Here is a 22623-nt window from a genome sequence, read left to right as displayed (position 1 = left end):
CTCAGTGTAGGGCCTGGGAGTGGCAGGGCAGGAGGGAAGGGAGATGGCATTTGAACTGTCAGCTCTGACAAGTGGAAACAGGAAAGGGGTGGCTTCCTGGTGGTAGGACCAGGGCAAGCCAATGCAATGAGGCTGGAAAGAACGTGCTTGCTGCCTACTTTATTTTTTATTGTGGTAAAATACATACAATAACATTGAGCACTTTATTATTTTATTTTATTTTTTGAGATGGAGTCTTACTCTGTTACCCAGGCTGGAGTGCAGTGCTACAATCTCGGCTCACTGCAAACTCTGGCTCCCGGGTTTACATGATTCTTGTGTCTCAGCCTCCCAAATAGCTAGGAGCACAAATGTGCACCACCACACCTGGCTAATTTTTGTATTTTTAGTGGAGACGAGGTTTTGCCATGTTGGCTAGGCTGGCCTCGAACGCCTGACCTCATGTGATCTCCCTGCCTCTGCCTCCCAAAGTGCTGGGATTACAGGTGTGAGCCACCGCACCCAGCCAACATTGACCATTTTAGCCATGATTAACATACAGTTCAGTGGCATTAGGTACATTCACACTATTGGTAACCTTTGGCACCATCCATCTCTAGAACTGTTTCATCTTCCCAAACTGAAACCCTGTACCCATTAAACACTAACTCTCCCCATTATCCCTCCCCAGCCCCCACAATTACCCTTCTACTTTCTGTCTCTATGAATCTGATCGGTCTAGGCACATCCTGAACAATGTGGAATCATTCAGTTTCATAATGTTTTCAAGGTTCTTCCATGTTGTAGCCTGTGTATGACTTTCCTTTTTCAGGCTAATATTCCATCATTATGTATATTCACCGTCCATGTTGGCTGGAGTACCAGGTCCAAGGAGGTGAGGGAGTAGAGGTGAGGCTTGATGCAAAAGGGGTGAGGACTGTAAGTGAGCTATTTCAATGCTCTCTTGAGGTCTTCCCGAAATCAGAATTCTGATGGCATAAAGATATGGCAGAAGCCACACGAGTTATGCTCCTTGAAGAGCAGCTGATAAAACACACACCAATGACATCAGCCCTTCCGAGAAAGAGAGCTGCTTTCAGGCTGGGCTTTATGATCCAGGCCAGCTCATGTGGACACACGCCACGAAGAAACAGAAGCCAAGGATACTGTGCCTGTGATCATTAGTGTTTACATGAATTAACTTTATGCTAGTATTTCCCAAGCTTTATTTAGTCATGTGACTTCATGACTTGGGCCATTTCTGCCTACCAGTTGGGTGGTAGCAACCTGGGTGGTTACTTACCATTTTTATTTATCTCGCCTCACTTTTTAGATAAAATAAACTCATTTAAAAAAGAGACTTTGGATCACCATCCCATAAGCCATTATTCTTTGCCAAAAATAGATACTAAGCAGAATGAATAAAAACCAGCAAGGTAGGTGCTGATGCCTGCTGGGAAGCTGAGCGTGGGGCTTGCTTTCTCTGCTTAGAGGTGAGATTTGCAAGTGTTGGAGAGCCACTGGGAAATGCAATCAGCAAAGAGACACTTTCTCTGGCAAATATGAATAATCTTCTCTCCCTGGAAAGAGAAAGAATAAGAAGGGAAAAACCTTCTTGCTATGTAGTTCTCAGGGCACCTAATATCACATCTATGAGAAGGTGTCCCACACTTTGGCAAACACAGCTTTTATTGGGTCCCATGAGTAAACTGGGATCATTTATTAGTTTTGAGGATGATGCTTCCTTTTTTTACAGAGGGAGGAACAGGAAAAGAGGAGGGAAAAGCTATAGAGTGGTAGGACTTTGTCACTTTAAGGTGAAGACCAACTGTTAAGTACGGTGGACAACTTTGTAAATCACTAAATCTACCAAACTAATCTGCTACTTATTGCCTTGTAGGGTCCTCATCACCTGTATTCGTCTTCCTCCGTTCTGAGGAGTGAAGTCTAGCCTCCTGTCTGCAGAATTCTGGGGGCTGAGGATACGGCAGCTGAGAAGGCACTGACCTGGGAAAACCACCTTCCTCTTCACCCTCCTTCACAAAAGCAGGACCAGCAACCACTCCCATGTACACAGTTGATGAAGTACTTTTCATGCAATTCACCATTTAATCTAAAGGAACCACAAACAATTCACAGATGTACTTCCCGTCGGGCCCCTGATAATCAGGAGTGCTTTTGCTCACTCTCACGCCAAAGAGATACTCAGTGAATGTGGTGGGATAAATGAAACAGAACTGACAGCCAGAAACCACTATTTACCCCCAAATTCCAGATACTTTATGAAAGTCCCTGACAGTAGTGATAAAGGATCTGGGACAATATGCCAAATGCATACAGTTTAGTGTTAAACAATATGCATTAGAGACAGATATTCTCCATAAACACCAGCCTTAAAGGGAAACATGTGCAGTGAACAGATTAGCTATTAAATCAGAAGCCTTGTGCATACACCTCTCATGCAGGATTTATTGTTCCAGAAGCATCTGCACCTTACCAAAGCTGGACTAGTAATGGCATGCAGTTAGGGCAGGGGATGTTATAACGGTAATCATTAAAACAAGCCTCCCCCACTACATTACATGGCGAATTCAAAGTTTTATTAAGGCCCCAACAATAGGGAAGAGTTAAGTAAATTATGGCATGTTAACTGGATGGAATATTAAGCAGCCATTAAAATGATAAATCTGAAGATTATGTAGCGACATGGAAAACCATGCAAGAAATTATGCTAAGCTAAAAAGTAAAATGCAAGATTGTTTATGCGTGGAGGGCAAAGTGTAACGCAGGCTTTTTAAACAAGTCTCCGTCAATATGAGCAGGGCCCCACAGGGAATTCTGCTCCTTGCCTGGGCATTGGTAAATACTGACATCACAGATTTGGCCTATATCTACACTGTGATGACAGCAACGTTGTAAGTACAGACACCAAGAGCTGAAAAACCCAATACAGGAAGGTAAACAGCTACTGTGTAGACGAGAAGGGATTATCGCATAATTATTTTTGAAAGTTGTTTTAAATAATGAATAAAGACACTAGAGCAGAAAAAATGTAATTAAGATGAGGAGCACATGAAAGGAGAGTAAATATGATTTTAAGCAGGTTGGGCTTCCAGGAGCTGTGTGTATTTAGGAAGCAGCTGCCTTTCCCTGAGAAAATGCCCATTTGGGAGCATCTTCTCTCCTGGGAGAGGCTCACCAACAGCTCCAGGACATCGAAGGCCCTTGTGCCAGGCCAGCTTGCCAGATGTTGCTGCCTCCTGCCTAACTACCAGGCCCGTCTTCCTTATTAGCTGGGCCAATCCATGAGGGTCCAGAGACCAATCTCACAAGGGAGTCTGTGACCATATGTTTTAAGTCACAAGTTATCTGGACATCAGCATCTACACATTCATGCAAAATGACCTTTAATATTAGGTGGCAGGCTGTAATTTCATGCCTCTTAGGCAGAAAGCAGAAACATTAACAGGATGGGGGTTTCTGTTGACCTCTGGAGCAGAAAGGTTTGTAAGCAGAACTACATACATAGAAAGAAAAGAATAAAGCACTTTCTTTAGAATCAGAGAATGTTAGAACTGAAAGGGACCCTAAGAATTTGCCTGGGCCCATTCACCAGGAGAGCTAGGCGGGTGTGCTCCCCACAGACTGCAGCCATGGCGGGGTCTGCCCATGGGAATGTGGAGAAGGTAAGGGCTGGGGAAGAGAGCAGGCAGTAATCCTGAGAGGATGTGATGGGGGTTTAAAAGACTGCCCAGTCCACAAGCAACAAGCTATACTTTGCTCCAGTATTCACCAACTTAGTGCCTCCCTGGAAAAACAAAAAAAAAAAAAACAAAAAAAAAAACAAAAAAAACCAGGCCCCCCACCAAAGTTGGGTGCAGTGGTTCATGCCTGTAACCCCAGCACTTTGGGAGGCCAAGGTGGGCAGATCACTTGAGGTCAAGAGTCCGAGACCAGTCTGGCCAACATGGTGAAACCCCATCTCTACTAATAATACAAAAATTAGCCAGGCATGGTGGCAGGTACTTGTAAAATTTTTTGGTTTTCCAATGCATACAAAAGTTATATTTATATTATACTGTAGTTTATTAAATGTGCAATACCACTGCCTTAAAAAAAGTAGCACCTTAATTTTAAAAATATTTTATTGCCAAAAACTGCTTACAATCATCTAAGCCTTCAGTGAGTCATCTTTTTGCTGGTGGAGGGTCTTGCTTTGATGTTGCCGGCTGCCGACTGATCAGGGTGGTAGTTCCTGAAGGCTGAGGTGGCTGTGGAAATTTTTTTATGCCCCTCCCCCCAGCTGTGGGAATTTCTTAAAATGAGACAATAAAATTTGCCACATAGATTGACTCTTCCTTTCACGAAAAATTTCTCTTAGCAAAAGGCTGTTTTATAACATTTTACCCACAGTAGAACTTCTTTCAAAATTGGAGTCAATCTTTTCAAACTCTGCTGCTGCTTCATCAACTAAGTTTATGTACTATTCTAAATCCTATGTTGTCATTTTAACAATGTTCCCAGCATCTTCATCAGGAATAGATTCCATCTCAAGAAAACTGTCTTTGCTCATCCATAAGAAGCAACTCTTTATTTGTTCAAGTTTGATCATAAGATTCCTGCAATTCAGTTACATCTTCAGACTCCACTTCTAATGCTAGTTCTCTTGTTATTTTCATCATATTTGCAGTTACTTTCTCCACTGAAGTCTTGAAGGCCTCAAAGTCATCTGTGAGGATTGGACTCTTCTTCCAAACTCCTGTTAATGTGGCTATTTTGACCCCTTTCATGAATCACAAATGTACTTAATGGCTTCTAGAACAGTAAATCTTCCCCAGAAGGTTTTCAGTTTACTTTGCCCAGGTCCATCAGAGGAATCACTATCTCTGGCAGCTATAGCCTTATGAGATGTATTTCTTAAATAATAAGACTTCAAAGTTGAGACTACTCCTTGACCCTCGGGCCGCGGAATGGATGTTGTGTTAGCAGGCATGAAAAAAACATTCATCTCCTCGTACATCCCCAGCAGAGCTCTTGGGTGACCAGGAACAGTGTCAATGAGCAGTAGTATCTTTAAAGGAATCTTTTTTTCCTGAAAAGTTGGTCTCAAAAGTGGGCTTAAAATATTCAGTAAACCATGCTGTAAACAGAGGAACTGCCATCCAGGCTTTGTTGTTCCATTCACAGGGCATGAGCAGGGTAGATTTAGCATAATTCTTAAGGGCTCCAGGATTTTTCAGAATGGCAAATGAGCACTGGCTTCAACTTACAATCACCAGCTGCATTAGTCCCTAACAAGAGAGGGAGCCTGTCCTTTGAAGCTTTGAAGCCAGGCATTGACTTCTCTATGGCTCTGAAAGTCCTAGATGGCATCTTCTTCCAATAGAAGGCTGCTTTGTCTACATCGAAAATCTGTTGTTTTGCATAGCCACCTTCATCGATGACCTCAGCTAGATCTTCTGGATAACTTGCTGCAGCTTCTACATCAGCACTTGCTGCTTCACCTTGCACTTCCATGTTATGGAGATGGCTTCTTTCCTTCAACCTCAGGAACCAACCTCTGTTAGCTTTTCTGAAGCTTCCTCCACTCTCTCAGCCTTCACAGAATTGAAGAGTTAGGGCCTTGCTCCAGATTAGGCTTTGAGTTAAGGGAATGTGTGGCTGGTTTGAGCTTCTATCTAGACCAAACTCTCTCCCTAATAGCAATAAGGCTGTTTTGCTTTCCTTTCAATTGTGTATTCGCAGGAGTGACACTTTTAATTTTCTTCAACAACTTTTCCTTTACATCCACAACCTGGCTAACTATTCGGTGCAAGAAGCCTACCTTTCGGCAGATCTCGGTTTTTGACATGACTTCCGCACTAGGCCTATTTCCAAGATTTTGGTTTAAAGTGAGAGATGTGTGACTCTTCCTTTCCTTTGAACATGTAGAGGCCATTGTTGAATTATTAATAGGCCTGATTTCAACATTGTTGTGTTTTACAGAATAGAGAGTCCCAAGGAGAGGGTAAGAGATGAAGGAATGGTCAGTCAGTGGAGCAGTCAGAACACACATAACATTTATTAAGTTCGCCATCTTCTGTGGGTGCAGTTTGTGGTGCCCCAAAACAATTACAACAGTACCATCAAAAATCACTGATCAAAGGTCACCGTAACAGCTATAATAATAAAAAGGTTTGAAATATGAGAATTACCAAAATGTGACACAGAGACACAAAGTGAGCACATGCTATTGGAAAAATGATGCTGATAGACTTACTTGACGGAAGGTTGCCACAAACCTTCATTTTGTAAAAAAAAAAAAATGCAATACCTGCAAACCACAATGAAGCAATGCACAATAAAATGAAGTATGCCTAAACATTTTATTATGGAGAGTCTCAAAATCTGTATTTTGAAAGAAGATGGGCCAGATGTGGTGGCTCACGCCTGTACTCCTAGCACTTTGGGAGGCCGAGGGGGGTGGATCACCTGAGGACAGGAGTTTGAGACCAGCCTGGCCAACATGGTAAAACCCTGTCTCTACTAAAAATACAAAAATTAGAGGGGTGTGGTGGTAGGCACCTATAATCCCAGCTACTGGGAAGGCTGAGGCAGGAAAATTGCTTGTACCCAGGGGGCGGAGGTTGCAGTGAGCTGAGATTGCGCCACTTTACTCCAGCCGGGGCAAAAGAGCAAAACTCCATCTCAAAAAAAAATGGATAAGTAGGCCGGGTGCAGTGGCTCACACCTGTAATCCCACCACTTTGGGAGGCCGAGGTGGGCAGATCATGAGTTCAGGAGATTGAAACTATCCTGGCTAACACGGTGAAACCCCGTCTCTACTAAAAATAGAAAAAAAAAAAAATTAGCCAGGTGTGGTGGCACACGCCTGTAGTCCTAGCTACTCAGGAGGCTGAGGCAGAAGAATCACTTGAACCTGGTAGGCGGAGGTTGTGGTGAGCCAAGATCACACTATTGCACTCCAGCCTGCGCAACAAGAGCGAAACTCTGTTTCAAAGAAAAAAAAAAAAGAATAAGCATCTAATGAAATGATACATAACATGTCTTATGGTAAACATCAGAAGAAACCTGTTCTTTATTTCTTTACCTTCTCTTCAGGAATAGAAAAAAAAGGCTTGGGTTTGCTCTCTGGAAAACTGAGGCCAAGGAAATCAGCAGGCCTCTCTGGTGCCCTGCCCCCGCCATCTTTTCCAGCTGCGCCGGCATCCACCTGTCCTCCCAACCAACCAACTATCTACTGAATGCCCAGTATGAGAGGAGACAGAGAGGAATGAGATGCAGTCCTGGCCTTCATGAAGCTCTTGGTAGAAGGCAGAGCTCCCAACAGGGACAGACACAGCTCAGCCTCCTTAATGGGAGCAGACTTGATACCACAATCTGGTAACTAAGAGACAGGTTTCCACTGGGGGAACCTGGGAGGGCCTTAAAAGAATTTAGACAGGAGGTCATAGCACAGTGATGTGGCAGCGAAAATGGGTACCAAAGGAAGAACCAAGGCAGAGGCCCAGGGAGTCAGAAGCTTAAGGTGTACATGAGGTTGCTCGAGAGGGCTGGGGACTGACAGGTACCTGGTGGGAGATGATGCTGGAGGCAGATGGAAGTGGGTTTCTGGATGGCCTTAAAAGTACTGCACGGCAGCACCCCCAGGAGTGGTAAAGGAGTGATGCCCAGGAACCTCTGGGCAGGGAGGAGCTGGGCAGGACACAGGCTGGCACAGACGTGCAGGAGCCTTGCTGGAAATGATAGACGCTGGCCTGCAGGCCCTTCACCTCTAATTTTCCCAGCTGGGCTTGTCTGGGAATCCATACCACTCCCTAATCATGGGGTAGCAAGCTAGGTAGAGTTGTATGGCTCTCCATTCCCAGGCCCTGCCACTACCTCTCAGCCCAGGAAACCTCTAGTCTGCCAGTGGTACGCATGCCATCTGATCTCTCTCACATGGCTTTGCAGCCACCGGGGATCCGTGCCCGAGACGCCAGGGTTGCAGGTAGATTAGGCTCAGGGCCCCAGCGGTGTCAGGAAGGGCTGCATTACTGGAATGATGCACTTGCCACTTAGCGGGGCTGCCCCTCGCCAACCACCTGGAGGGAGGCAAAGCCCTGGGTCCAGGTGAACCGACAGGCATAGCAGCACTGTGTGCTGGGTGAAAACACCGATCCCACTAGACTGTTTAGTCTGAATCCTGGCTCCAACAGGTGACCTGGGGCAAGTTACCTCAGTTTCTTCATCTCTAGAGGGAAGAAAACAGCACCCACTGGAGGAAGGATGTTACGAGGATTAAATGAATCCATATATGTCAAGTGTTTCGAACAGTGCCTGGTGCACAGAAGGCGTTTCGTGAATATTGCCATTTCAACGACCACTCCTGGGGGCTTCCTTGGAGCCCCATCTCCAAGACTCTTCCTCCTCCAAGACTGTCTTTGCCCAGAGAGCCACAGAAGGCCTGCTGACTGAAGCCTCACAGGCCAAAAAACGCACTGGGAACGGGAGGGTCCCAATACCAACCTTTGAGCCTGTTCCCATTTCTGGGTCCACAACTCCCGAGGCCAGTGCAACTTTGATAATCTGACACCCCCACATAGGAGCCATACTCTAGGTCAGCTCTTTGTACGTAACGTGAAACACACAGGGAAGGTCTCATGTATGTCTAGTCACCCCATTTTATAGATGGGGAAACTGAGGTCAGGGGAAGGGAACAAAGTCACAGGGACTAGGCCCCAGGCTCCTTAACTCCTGGACCAGGGCTCTCCTGGCCTTTTCCAGACACTTTCTGACATTTTTTTTTTTTAATCAGTCTGTCTTGTTTTTGGTCTTCTGGGGGCCAGGGCGTCTATTGTAGTCAGGTCCCTGAGGTGTTAAAAGCACACCTGGCACCACGGAGTGAGTGACGAGCTCCGCAGGAGTGCCAGGCGGTTCTTCCTAATTAGACACGCGGCAAAACCAGCCAAGTTCCAGGTGCCACATCAAAAGGGAGGTGACTTTACCCCCATCTAAACCATTCAAACGTCTGCTGGAGAAGAATCCTCCCCCTAACCAGGGTGCTTCAACGTCTGAATTCAGGGGTCCCTCAGAGGCTGAGGGTGAGTGGCATGGAACAGCACTTGCTGCAGGACGGCAAGGGCAGGGCAGGGCACGGCAGCTCAGAGACGGAGCTGGAGCCACCCCAACCGTCACACAGCAGGAGGCCCCACCTCCTCCTCGTCTATCTAGTCTAGTTTCCGGAGCTGTCTAGGAGCCAGGAGACTGACTAATTGGAGTTCTTCTGTCATCTCTTTTCCAGGCATGCACAGAAACACCCAAGCAACAGAGGGTGGGCTCTGCGGAAGCAGGGCTGTGGGACAACAATGGTCACCTTAGAAGCAGAGCAGGGCCTATGGCTGCCTGGCTGAACCTGTACTACCTGATCTTTTATGCTCAGCCTGAGGGCAAGGGAAAGGCCCAAGTCTGGAGTCAGGGTGCCTGGGTTTGCTCCCTTCCCTTGGTTGTCTGTACAAGGACAGGGTCTTCTTGTGAGCCCCTCTGGCCTGAAGTACTAGAAGAGAGACAAAGCCTGCAAACCTGATGACGACCAATTGCTTTCATTGTGAGTAAAAAGGCCACGTGGACCTTGCCGTGCAGCTCTGCAATGATCCACAGTGTCCTTCAGCCCTACCGTCACTCTGCATCTTCCAGTGACTGCCTTTGCGTGCGGAGGCCTCTAAGCCGCTGCAGGCCTGCGTTCTGGCGCCATCCCCCGTGGAGACTCACTGAGGCGAGCTTGCTGCTCTGGGGGCCAAAAGCAGGGGGCGAGTGGGCCTCCCTTTAAAGGAACCACGTCTACTTAGGAGACTGCTTTCTAAATCCTCGCCGACTGCAACATCCAACTTCATAGGCAAGTGGGGTGCCTGCTTTTCTTCCTCAAATACCCACTGAACCCCTACTATGTGCCACATTAGACCTGAGGCCAGATGCTGAGCACTAGATGCATTAGATGAGGCTCCTGCCTCCTAGGGAACTCATGGCTTAGCAGGAGAATCGGGACACCACCGTCTGTAAGCACTGAGTTGGACAGCAGTGACGAGTGAGTGCCTGCCTGCACCAGGCACTGTCCTGTGTCCTGGGCACTGGGAGTAAATTACTCCTCATCCTCAAAACAGAGAGGCAAGAGTTATACTGCATTTTATAATTCAGAAACTGAGGTTCAGACAGGAGCAGAGGCTAAGCCAGGACAAGCCTAGTTCTGCCTGGCTCCCAGGGTCCTAGAGTGGTGCATGTACTAGCAGCTCGGTGGAGGCAGAAAGGAAATCTAGCCCTAGGATTCAGTAAAACTTCAGGGAGGAGGTGGCATTTCACAGAATCTCAAGTCCTGATGCAAGGAGACACTTTGAGGGCCAGGGATGCCAACGGACCCTGCCTGGTGTCACAAACAGCGAGGAGTGGGCCCAGGTGTAGAAGGCTCTCCAGGAGAGGATGATGAGGCCATCAGGACAAAGGAAAGCTGGGGCAGGACAAGCATAAACCAAGTTTGGGAGAGAGGAAAGCTGGGAGATGTTGAGGTGAAAATCAGGGTTCTTGCTGCCTTAAGCCTAATGCTCATGAGGTAGAAGGAAACAGGGAATGGCCCCCACAGAAGGTGGGGCCAGCTATGGAGGATCTGGGATGCCAGGACTAGGGGTGCAGCCACTAAAGGCAGGAAACTGGGAAAGGTGGACCAGGAGCCTTCACTGGGTTTGTGCTTCACATACACAAAATCCTTTAAGAAGCTGGCAGGACACATGGGGATGTGGTAACTAGAAACTGACAATCTGAAGGTTGGGCCTTCCAAACAACTAGGGCTCCACCCTTTCAAGAAGTGGGCAGAAGATGCCCAGGGCTCCAGAAAGCAAAACACACTCCTGTGAACAGCCCCCAGATGTGGAAATGCTGGCATATCCACTGGGATGAGGAGCAGGGGCTGGGCTAGCACGGGTGGCATCAGCATCCTCAGGCCAACCATGACAGGGCGGGCATCCCCGGGGCCCCTGTGTTGCAGAGAGAGCCAGGGCCCAGCAGGGACTTCACAGGGCTGCGGCACACACAGGCAGATGTGCGTCCCGGCTTGTTCCTTCTGAGTATCGACAGACCACAGCTGCACGAAGGGCCAGCACCCCACACACGCGATCTTCCAGTCTGCTGGGCACGGTGAGGTCTCTGCCTCCAGAGAGGCCTGGGGCCACACTCTAATGAGGTAAAGCCACAGGGGACAGGCTTTCACACCAGACCAGTCACGGATATACCCCTTACCCTGTGGGGGCTTCCCTGCTCACCAAGCGGCTTCACCTGCAGCTCTCACAGAACCTCACAGAGCGAACCTCAGAGGGGCTGTGGTGCAGCCAGGCCCCTCCCCGCCTGACTGCTGCCAAGTCCACAGCTCAAACAAGCTCAGTGGTTGGGCCAACATCTCAAAAACTCAACTCTCAATAGTGCAGTAATCACCATTCTAGGAACACTGCGTGCTGGAGTCTGCTAAGTGCATGCCATCCAGCTTCTCGTTTAACTCTCAAGACAACCCCATGAGGTGGTTCCCCACAGACACTGCCATTTTATGGACAGCCACAGGGCAAGCGAGGAAGGCATGGAGGCAGTCTGCCTCCAAAGTCCATGTCCTTAACTGTGCAGCTATCTACAGTGCCTTTCCAGCCCAAGTCAGTGTTCCCTCCACTCCACTAGGGACAAAAGAACACGGACACATTCAGGTCAGCAAGGGAGGCAGGCACTGAAGAGCCCAGTCCCAGCTCCAGCTCTGTCCGGATCCCACAAGGTTGAGTGACACCAGGCAAGTCGCTTCCTCCCTCTGGCTGTCAGTTGGTCATCAGTCAGGGTCACTGGAGTAATCTCAGGCTCCCTGCCCTCTAGCCCTGAGGTTTATCTGACCACATACAAGTTCCTACAGGATTCATCATGGTTCGGGGGCCTGGGAGGAAAGCCTGGGGTGGTATCACGAGGAAGAGAGTGGCCCACCAAGGAGGTATTCAGCACATTCTAGATGCGTCAGAGGGGCGGCCAACACAGGCTGCTGGTGCCGGCCTGGCTGGTGCTTAGTGATTACAAACTGGCAGTGGGGGCAGGGTGCCAGCTGCCTAGAGTAGAGCCAGGGTCCTCTGCTAGGGAGGACCTTCCCCTCTACCTATATACCCTGGGGGCCCTGGTCACCCGGGCTGAGGTACCCCTCACCACATGCCAGCCTTCCCAACCAAAGTAGCCCCACCTGTATACCTGGGGCGTCACAGGGTCACTGCCTCAAGCTGAGGGGTGCTGTTGACAATGTGCCCAGTGCCCAGCACAGCTGCCCCAGCGGAAGCAACTTGCTGAGATCTTGGCACATGCTCTGCCCACCCTTCTTCACTTTGGAACTGCTTCAAGAGAGGCACTAATCCCCCCAGGGACTGAGAGACAATCTTTGCCTTCTGGATAACAATGACGAGGCTGCCAGCCTGGGACCAGCCTGGGACCAGCCTGGCTCCCCGCTCACCAGCTGTGTGACCTTGGCCAGCTGCCTGATCCATCAGGGCTAATATTCCTTGCAGGTGAGGTGAGAGGGGTTGAACCAGATGATCTCAGAGGCCTTTCTGACTCCAGAGTTTCTCAGTCTGCTTCTACAAAGAGTGGATATTCACACTGGCTTCTTCTTGTTCTTGTAACTTGCTAATGCTGTGGCTCCATCAAGTTAAGGTGGAAGGGGACCTGTCAAGAGCACCCATCCTACTAGCATGTTGGATGCTGACCTGGCATCCTGACCACCTTCCAGCAAATGCCTCCAAAATCCGACCACCACATGCAACAAGAACTCTGCCCACCGAGAAGCTTCTCTTCCATACACAAAGCTGTGCTTTCCTGCCTGGGATGGTTCTTTTTATGTGTCAACATGGTTGGCCTATGGGGTGCCCAGATAGTTGGTCAAATATTATTCTGAGTGTTTCTGGATGACATCAACATTTAAATTAGTACACTGAATAGTGCAGATTGCACACACCTCGTTGTGGGTGGGCCTCATCCAATCAGTTGAAGGCCTGCATAGAACAAAAAGGTGGGCCTTCTCCTGAGTCAGAGAGAACTCTACTGCCTGACTGCCTTTGAGCTGGGGCATTAGCCTTTTTCCTGCCTTCAGACTTGAACTACGTCATTGACTCTCCTGGTTCCCAGGCCTTTAGTCTTGGACTGGTACTAAACCACTGGCTCTCCTGGGTCTCCAGCTTACTAACTTACCAACAAATTTTGGGACTTCGCAGTTTTCATAATCACATGATCCATTTTTTTTTTTATAAATCTCTTTGCACATGCACATACACACACACACTCTCTCACACACACATTTTTACTGGCTCTGTTTCTCTGGAGAACCCTAATACATGCCTCTATGGAGAGCCCTTTCCCCACATGTCCAGAACGTGGTCCTTAGACTAGCAGCTTGTCTGTTTCTCTTCTTGGGAAACAAAGTTCCTGCAAAGACTGGATCAATTCAAAGTCAAGTCTATGAGGAATTATCTTTATCACAATACAGAGGGATCCGTCTGCCCCTTCTCCTGACCCCAAAGAACGAGGCATGCAGCAAATAGCAGTTCCCTAAGAGGACCTGCAATTCTTCCTTCAGGAGACTTGACAGTAGCAAAGCCGCCATGAGCCCAAGGATCTTGGTGGGGCTTCCTACCTGGCCCAGGAGCGATCGCCTGCCAGGGGTCAACCAAAATTTAACAAAAAGGACTAACAGCAAGACTCCCTCCTTCCATATAGCACTTCAAGGTCCACAAAACCCTTTGCATTATTTGGTTCTTGTAACCACCTGATTGCAGACAGAGCCGGCAACTCCATTTAAGTGGGGAAACGGGAAACTCAAAATTGAAGGGCCTTGCCAAAGTCACAGAGTGAGCGGTCGGCACAGTTCCTATGTCTCCACTTCCTACCCTAATGGCCAACTCTAACGTCACTTCTTGTATTTCTTGGTGTTACAGCACATAAAACTCTATTACAGTGTTGTTGTTGTTGCTGTTTTCGCTTTTGTTTTAAAGAGGAGTGGGGAAGGAAAAGGTGTGTGTGGGATGCCATGCACAAGAGCCAGGAACCTGAAAGTTGCCACTATTCAAAATTACTCTCAGGCAGCTCTTTCCTGTCAATAGCTATTATAGATGACACCATCCACACAACCATCCCAAGAATTATGTGGAAGGAAACATCTGGATAATGAACATTTTTGTGCTGGAAGAAACGAGAATAGCCCCTGCTCAGGGCCCTGAAAAGCCGTCCTGAAGAGGTTCCAGACTGTGTGAAAGATGTCATCAACTTCCAGAACACGAGACTGGAGGCACCTTGATTGAGTAGAGATGGCCTCATCTCCCCTGGTGGTCTGTTCCAATGGAGTCCCCTCTAGGTGCCCTGCTGACATGCTGCTGCTCCAGCTTCAAGTGTCAGCCTCTGTTCAGTTTAGAGCACCAGGTACTCTAAACTGTCAAGGGTGTTGGAGGTGGTACAGGGGCTCAGAGATGAATCCAATACTCCCACTGTCATCTCTTCTCCACCCTGGGAGCCTTAAGGCTTCCACCATTTTCTAGCCCTTTGCGTGCTCAGGTTCACCCCACCCCACCTCTGGGGGTCAAGTTCCAGTCGAATCCACTTAACACATCCCCTGTGATTCCCAGAGCAGAACCCAGCTCCACAGATGCTCAGCAAATACTGGTGAAATGGAATAACATAAACAAACAGCCTTTTGCAAATTCAGAATTTAGCACAGAAAACAAATGTTTAAAAAAAAATTTGTGTATTCTAAAAAGGGAACTGTACTCATAGACTGTTGGAGGAGTATAAACTGGAAATGCTCTTTTCAGAGGTAAATATCCTGTGGCCTAAAGTTCCACTTTTAGAAACCTACTCTACAGAAATATCCAGACCCACAGGCAGAAATAACTGCTCACAAATGTTTGCTACAGAATGAAGGGAGCCCAGAATGAAGGGACCAGAAACTAGGAATAACCTACAAGTCTATGAACAGGAAAACAACTGAACACATCACGCTACAGTCACACAGAATCGTTCAATAGAACAAATGACCTCAGACAAGATCTGTGACAAAGAATAATGTTTGGCAGGATAGAATTTATGTAGAAAACTGTGTTTGTAGATATGCACAGATGTGTATTTTTGTAAGCAAATGGGAAAAGGGCTATAAGAATACATAACAAATTATTAACAATCCTTGTCTCTGGAGGGAGATTTCACTTTTTACCTCCTATAAGCCTGTATGCTGAATCTTCTTACTCAGACCACATATTACCTAATGTGATAATTAAAATTTTAAAAGGAAGTTGCAAATGTGGCACATGAAGACTCTCCTGTTTGATATTATCAATATCTGTGACAGCACTTGTTGAGGGTCTATGTGGAACGAGGCACAGTGCCAGGAGTTCTACATTAACCCCTAGGACAGATGGGGAAACTGAGGCTGAGACTGAGAGGGCAGATACCTGAGCTGGTATGGCAGGGCTAGAATTTCCCACCTCCACTTCTCTGATCAGAGTCTGTGCACGCTCTCCTCAGGGCTCCACGCTTTCGGGGACACTGTGTCATGGAATTCCATCAACTCCTACTTAACATTCCAGTGAAATGGGCTTCTGCATTCAAGGGTATTTCTAAACAATTTTCACTTCATGTAATGTTTACACATTTTGAAGTTTAGGAAATTAAGTTTGGAACAAATTATGTATTGGTTTTCAACTCCAAGATGTACATTTTAATTGTAACATTCCCCCAAACATGACCCTGGTTATCCACAGAGGTACTCGATTATTAAAGAACCATAGTTATGGTCTCAGCACAGGAAATGATGAAAGATTTCCCTAAAAACACAGCTACAAGGACAGGCCTAATGACTTTTTGGGACCCATGGTTTCACTGCAAAGGGCCCCACTCTCCTGGAAGCTTGATACCCTCTAAGTCACAAGGCAAAGTGATGCCCATCACCCAATTTTGATCAGCAAAGCTCTGAACCAAAAACCAAACTGAGATGGATGATAACCCACAGGCTGTGCTCTGTGAAGGAAGGTGTGCTTGGGAGTGAAGGAGGTCAGACACCCTGTCCGAAGAGGCTACGCCTCACTGAGGGATCTGAAGGGGTTACAGGCAGCACCACGACAGGTTCTTTCCCACAGATTAACATGGGGTCCCAGGCTCCCACACCAGAAACATGCTTCTGGTGACTAGTGGCTAGAGTAGGTGAAGGAGGAGGTCCAGATACAACATATCACTTCACTAGTTCGTTCTTCCACTCCTCCCCTCCCGAGCACCTGTGTTGCTGTTTTACGGGAAAACACTGAACAATAAAAACTTGGTCCAGCCGGGCACGGTGGCTCACGCCTGTAATCCCAGCACTTTGAGAGGCCGAGGTGGGAGGGTCACCTGAGGTCAGGAGTTCGAGACCAGCCTGGCCAACATGGTGAAACCCCGTCTCTACTAAAAATACAAAAATTAGCCGGGTGTGGTGGTGGTCGCCTGTAGTCCCAGCTACTCAGGAGGCTGAGGCAGGAGAATCGCTTGAACCCAGGAGGCGGAGGTTGTAGTGAGCTGAGATCGCGCCATTGCATTCCATCCTGGGCAACAAGAGCTAAACCCCATCTCAAAAAAATAAAAATAAAAAATAAATAAAAACCTGGTCCAGCTTTAGAGAAGCTCATGGCCTAAAAATGTGGTCTTCTTTGGGGCTAGGTAAGTGTGTCACCTGCTCAAGTACCACTAGGCTAAAGAGGCTTACACTTCAGTGGAGGGGCAACAGGGAGCCACTGAAGGATTCTGAGGAAGACTCGGGGTGAGCAGGGGCCTGGGGTCTGCCCCGTACTTTATCCCATGCAGGGGGCTGGGTAAGTCGTGTTCCCCTGGCCTGTTTCCTAACATTTTAGACTGGATTCTCACCGGTGGCCTGCCACCATACAGCATGGTGTAAATGAACTAGACAGCACCAACAAGGATCATCAACCACAGGACCACAGGCAAGTGCTCTCCATGGGGTGCCTGCCACCAGAATCAAATGCTACAGGTATCAGAGATAGAAACAGGGTCTGGTGAGCACCATATACGTATATGCATGCACACACACACAAACACACACACACACAGTCTCACACTCTAGGCCCTCTAGGAGCCTGATACCCAAGCTCCTGAGAACATGCCCCCAACAGCAGTCAATAGGTTTCTCTGCAAGGGAGCTCCAAAGCATTTCTTATCAGGTGTGCACATGAGAGTGTCTCAGCCAGGAGTTAGCGGCAGGCGAGGTGAGTGACAGGTGAAGAGATTTTAATAAAATGACAAGCAGCAGCCTATGTTACAAGTAGATTCTTGAGGTTTGCTGAAGGCTCTTCCTCTTCCTTTTTTCCTGGAATGAGATGAGGCTTAACACTTGCCTTTTGGATGAAGTCTTGTGACCAAGTGAATGAGAACTGGCAGGGAGAGTGCGATGGGAACGGATGCCTACTTGAATGTGTGTGCGCGTGTGTGTGTTAAACAAGAAAAAGGAAGTCACAGGAAGAAAAACGAACTGAGCTAAAAATAAGGCTGCTCCAACACTATTGCGAGACAGAAAATATAACCTCAGTTAGGCAGGGAAGCCAATGTGATATGAAACAGAAAGTATAAAGTTCCCAGGGAGGGACAGCATTAGGAGATATACCTAATGTAAATGACGAGTTAATGGGTGCAGCATACCAACATGGCACATGTATACATATGTAACAAACCTGCACGTTGTGCACATGTACCTTAGAACTTAAAGTATAATAATAATAAAAAGAAATTACAATGAAGAAATCCTATTCTTTATGTTAACATAAACATTGAGTTTGTCTTAATGTAAGTTAAACATGTATTTGTTAATTTATTCTCCCTTAAAAAAAATAAGAAAATATAAAGTTTCCACCTAAAAATAACTGGGAGTGTAAATGTGGACTTCACCGTTGAGAAATACGGAATTTTTGATATAAGCCTGAGCTTACAGTCTCACTTGGCAGGGAGGAGTTACCTGAACTTTGGAATTTTAAGGTTCTCTTCTAAATAGGAAGCTGACGATACAGAACTGAGATCAACTCCAAGAGCATTCCTGTCTATTGGCTCAAAGACCTACAAAAAACTTAGACTGTGAAGACTTGCCTGAAGCTGAGACCCAGGAGGGCAATTGGTGGAACATGGCTGGGGTCAGAAGCCTGGCCCCAGCTGCTGCTGGGAGACCCCAGACAGCACCCCCTCTCCTTTGCAGCTTCCTTGTCTGCAAAATAATGGAACCATAGGCGGCTGATTGACCTCAGTGGTTCCTTTACTTACAGAATCACCCTTTTTCATATTATCCCTTTGTTACTTTATAGACGGTTATAGCAACACTGCAATGTGAGAGAGTAGAAAGTGACCATGAGATCTGGAATGGACTCTCAGCTGGCCACTTCAAGCTGTGTGACCCCAGCAAATCCTCCAACTTCTCTGTGCTTCCAGCTCCTCAAAAGCCAAATGAAGTCAGTAGATATCAAAGAGTAACCAATGAAGAGCACCGTGCATATAAACATTATTCTCTTCTGTCCCATCCCTCATTCCAACTTGATCAGGTTAGAATAAATGCAAATGTAAGTCAAATGACTGATTACTTCCCATTTGATTCCACATATGAAATACATTGGCAATTCCAAATACCAGTAAGTTCATTTTGGAACTGGACTTGGGAGACTTAGGTTCAAACCCTGGCTGTGCCGCCTACCAGCCTATGCCCTCTGAGGAGCGATTTGCCCCAGTAGAGACTTGGCAACCTCTGTTGTGGAGTGGGGAGAATATTAATATCAACTTCATGGCGCTGTTTAAAATAAAACCAAACAAAGAGTATATAAAAGAGCCCTGTAACCATAAAACCCCATGCAGATGTTACATATGAGGAATACACATAGAGTGCGCAGACACACAACCTTCCTTCTAGCTGACATCTGGTATAAATGACTCACCAGTCAATCGGTTTATGTCCACATGGAGAAGACTTCTCATTTCATTTTTCTTTCATAATATCAGTCATGTATGCTGCCCTTCAATAGCATAAACATCTACCTCACCGTGAAATATTTTTTACATTCACCCCTAAAAGGAAGAGCCCTGTACTCTGTGACAAGGCTGAGAAGGCATGATCTGATTCCAGGGCTCAGCAACATGACACACAAACCCTTAATATCTGGAACTGAAACGTTCTTCCTGAGTGTTTCATTAAGTATATCATCTGCTTGCGTTTGGCACTCTTCCACTAGCTGGGAACCTACAAAAACTGATGTGGGATGACAGCTGAGTTGGCGCTGCCAGACAAGCTTCCTCACTCGAGAACAGGCTGGGGGAAGGGCAGGCGGGCGGCAGCTGTCACGTTACAGCTGCCACCACACAGACACGCACTTCAGATTTCACTCACGTCCCCTGACGGAGGGAGGCACCAGCCACAGGCCACATGACCGCTGAGGCTCCAGCTCATCCCACTCATCCTTGTCCTGGTGAGACAGAGGCGGACGCTTTCCTGGGGAAGTCCCACCCCACCCTCCCAAGGAATCTTTAAACTCCTCTTAGCACGAGCCCTCCTCTGCTGTGTATACCTGCTGGCCTCTGGGCCTGATATTCCAGCCACCTGCCCACTGCTGATGGGGAGAAGGCCCTGCTTTTCCCAGCTCTGGCAGAGGGGCTGGCCACTGTCAGTCAGTCTCGAAAAATGCTGCTCCACAGGCCAGTCTGGGTCACAGCGTGCTCCAAGCCTGGGGAGCACAGGACCTCAGAGGCCCTACTGAGTCTTGCATCACCCCAAAGGTCCTTACACTCTCATTCCTCCTCCACTAGCGGGGAGCCTCCTTCCTAGCTTGCTTTCCTCACCGTCAATGTCATGTATATTAATATCAGAAGGAATATTAGGGGGCAGAGGGAGCAATGAGACGAAGGTTGCTCGACAAACTTATCCAGAGAGCCCCCAACACCTGCAGGGGCCTCATTCCACGCTGGCTGATTCCCATCATTCTCATCTATTCTGCAGAGAAGGTCACTGTTCTGAGGACACTTGATGGCACTCCCTGACGTCTGCCAGAGGGGTTTAAAATCAATTGCTCTGAGACTCAAATCACCATCTTAGGCAGGTGTCTTTGAACATCCAATTGGCTTACACCCAACAATTCTATACAATAGGTCAAATCATTGTTTCCTGGGGGTTTAATTTGCAACTAATTTCTCTTACAGGGTTCACCAGAAAGCTCCCACTGTTTAAAACGAAATGTACCAGGGTGCTTTGTGGAGATTCTTCTATGTGGTGGATGACCTGAAATGGCGGTTTTGAATAATGTCCAAGCCGAAATGACTGCAGCCATTCTGTGTGCCCGCAGTCAGCCAGGGTCTGCAGGTGGGAGTGGACACAGGGCAGCCTGCTGAGGAAGCCGCCAGGCCATCTGTCCACAGGCTGCATGAAGCGACTCCACTTTCAGGAGCATTTGAACCCCTCCCCTTCCCTCACACCCAGGATGAACTTTCCTGTTTCTCGCCTGGATCATAAAGTCTGAGCTTAGCTGGTACTCACGGTTGAAGCCTGCTCAACAGGGAGAAATAGCACATAGCTGGGACAGCCTTGCAGCCTGTCCAGCCCTTGGGTGGAGGGTCCTTAACTCAGGCCTGAGGCCTGTACGTGTGCAGAATTCTGTGATCATGTACATAGGAGCCCAGAGCCTAAATAAAGCAGCAGTTCTTTAAAAAATTTGGTAATTCAATGAACACTTAGGTGAGAGTCTAAAGCCCTTATCTCTATAGTACCAACTGGCTCCTCATCTCCTAATGTTGGACAGACACAGAGTGTCCACTGATGTGCTGGCTCTGGGCCAAGGTTGGAGCCTGCTGGTCCCCACCTCCCCAGCAATGGCCTTTCTTTCAGCTCCTCATTCAACATCCAAAGGCATTCAAGGTTGGGCCTTGATCTCCCCTCCTTCTACTGTAGTCTCTTAATCACCCTGGAGAAGAATTCTGTCCCTTTGGTACCCCAATGTAGTGCTAATTATCTGTCTGATTCACATGTCAATTAATCACCCAAGGCCTTAAGACATTGCCAGTGCTGGCTCTAACTGCCCTGTGACTCTCCGTATCTACCGGCTTATCCTGGACTAATTTTCTAGCTTGATCCAGGTTTGAGAGCAGAGGCTCTATGTGATCAATCTGTGTGTCTGCCTGGTGTCAGGAGGATTTCAATGAGCTCAATAGTCTGAGTCAGGGAAATGGGAAGCTGACAGGCAGGAGGTGGGTGGGAGCAGGTGAAGGTTCAACAACTCCAGATAGTCCTGTGGGTACAGTCCAAGCCCCTTAGGGGGCTCAGAAAGCCCTTTATGAACTAGTCATCGAACATCTTGGCAGCCACATCTCCCCTCTGTAAGTTCTTGAAGCTGCAGCCATGCCGGCCACAGGCTGTATCTCCATTTGCAAGCCATCCTTTCCCTCTTCTCTACATGACACCCACCTCTGAGTTAACTTCAGGACCCAACTCAGGTGTCAGCTCAGCACCTGCGAAACCACTGGTGGGTCCCCAGAGCCACTAGCCAGTCCTCTCCTCCAGGTCTGAGCTTGGGCTGCTGCCTAGACAGCCCCTTCCCTCCTGGCCTGCTCATCTTTTAAGACTTAGGCCAAGCTCCAATTCCTTGGAAGCCTTTCCTGCCTCCTTTTCCCCTGGAACCTGAGTGATCGAAATATCTCTGTGGGGGTCCCCACAGCACAAAGTAAAGCCCAAGACATGTCAGACCTGAGTCCACATCCACTGGGGCCTGGATCTCATTTATGTCAATCTCTGGATGCCCAGTGTAGAAGCTGGCACAGGAGGGTACAAAATGACTGCAGAGTGGGCAAAACTCCTAAAGTACTGCTACCCCAAGTTATCTCATCTTTGTGGTTGGCCTTCTGGGCTGTCCAGCTCCACCTCAGAACTGGAACCCTGTACCTCTCACATCACAGAGACGTGGAGGCCGAGGCACTCTGCTCCATCACCCCGGGGCAGATGGCCAGCTTGTCAAACAACAGCTGTCCAGGGCGACAGCAGCTTCTCACTGTGTGACAAGGGCAAGTGGGAGAAAGGACAACAAGGACCTGGGGGCCTGAGGCCCAGGAGGAGACCCTGCTAAGGGGCAGAGGGCTCTGGGATGGGATGGGGATGAACAAGAGTGACGCTTCTTCCTGGCTTGTGGTACCCGCTGTGTCCAACCGAGCAAGCAGAGGCAGCGGCAGGACAGCCCGTGTGACAGGCACTTGCTGCATTCTGCTGTGGTGGAGCTGCTTTCTCTTGTAAAGTGCCGCCGTGCCCAACTGCCTGCTTGTAAAGGGGAGCGCGACGGTGATTTACAGCATTCCTGTTGCTCTGAGCTCTGAGTTACGATTCCAAGGCACCAGTGGCCGGGAGCAGGCAGCTTGGAGGGAGGAGGGAGGAGGGAGGAGGGAGGGAAGCACTAGGGCCAGGGCCCCAACACAGTACTGAGCTGGACCGCTATCCTGCTGGCCTGGGCTTCCTGACCACCAAGGACTCCATAAACGGTAAACTTCCCAGAACTGCAGGCGCCCCAGAGACTCACAACCTCCCCCACCACCCTCAGGGCCACATACATGGTCTCTGCATCGCCTGTT

At 48.2% G+C, this 22623-nt stretch overlaps 1 protein-coding gene across 1 annotated transcript in view; it reads right to left on the bottom strand.

Annotated features, from left to right (window-relative positions):
• SHB (SH2 domain containing adaptor protein B) overlaps window positions 1-22623 on the bottom strand; it is a 151830-nt gene that overhangs the window by 58640 nt on the left and 70567 nt on the right. The window lies entirely within an intron of this gene.

The sequence above is a fragment of the Gorilla gorilla genome, chromosome 13 (assembly GCF_029281585.2).
Source record: "Gorilla gorilla gorilla isolate KB3781 chromosome 13, NHGRI_mGorGor1-v2.1_pri, whole genome shotgun sequence".
Lineage (NCBI taxonomy): Eukaryota > Metazoa > Chordata > Mammalia > Primates > Hominidae > Gorilla > Gorilla gorilla.
The sequence above is the reverse complement of the archived record's forward strand: the minus strand, read 5'-3'. Positions and strand labels throughout refer to the sequence as shown.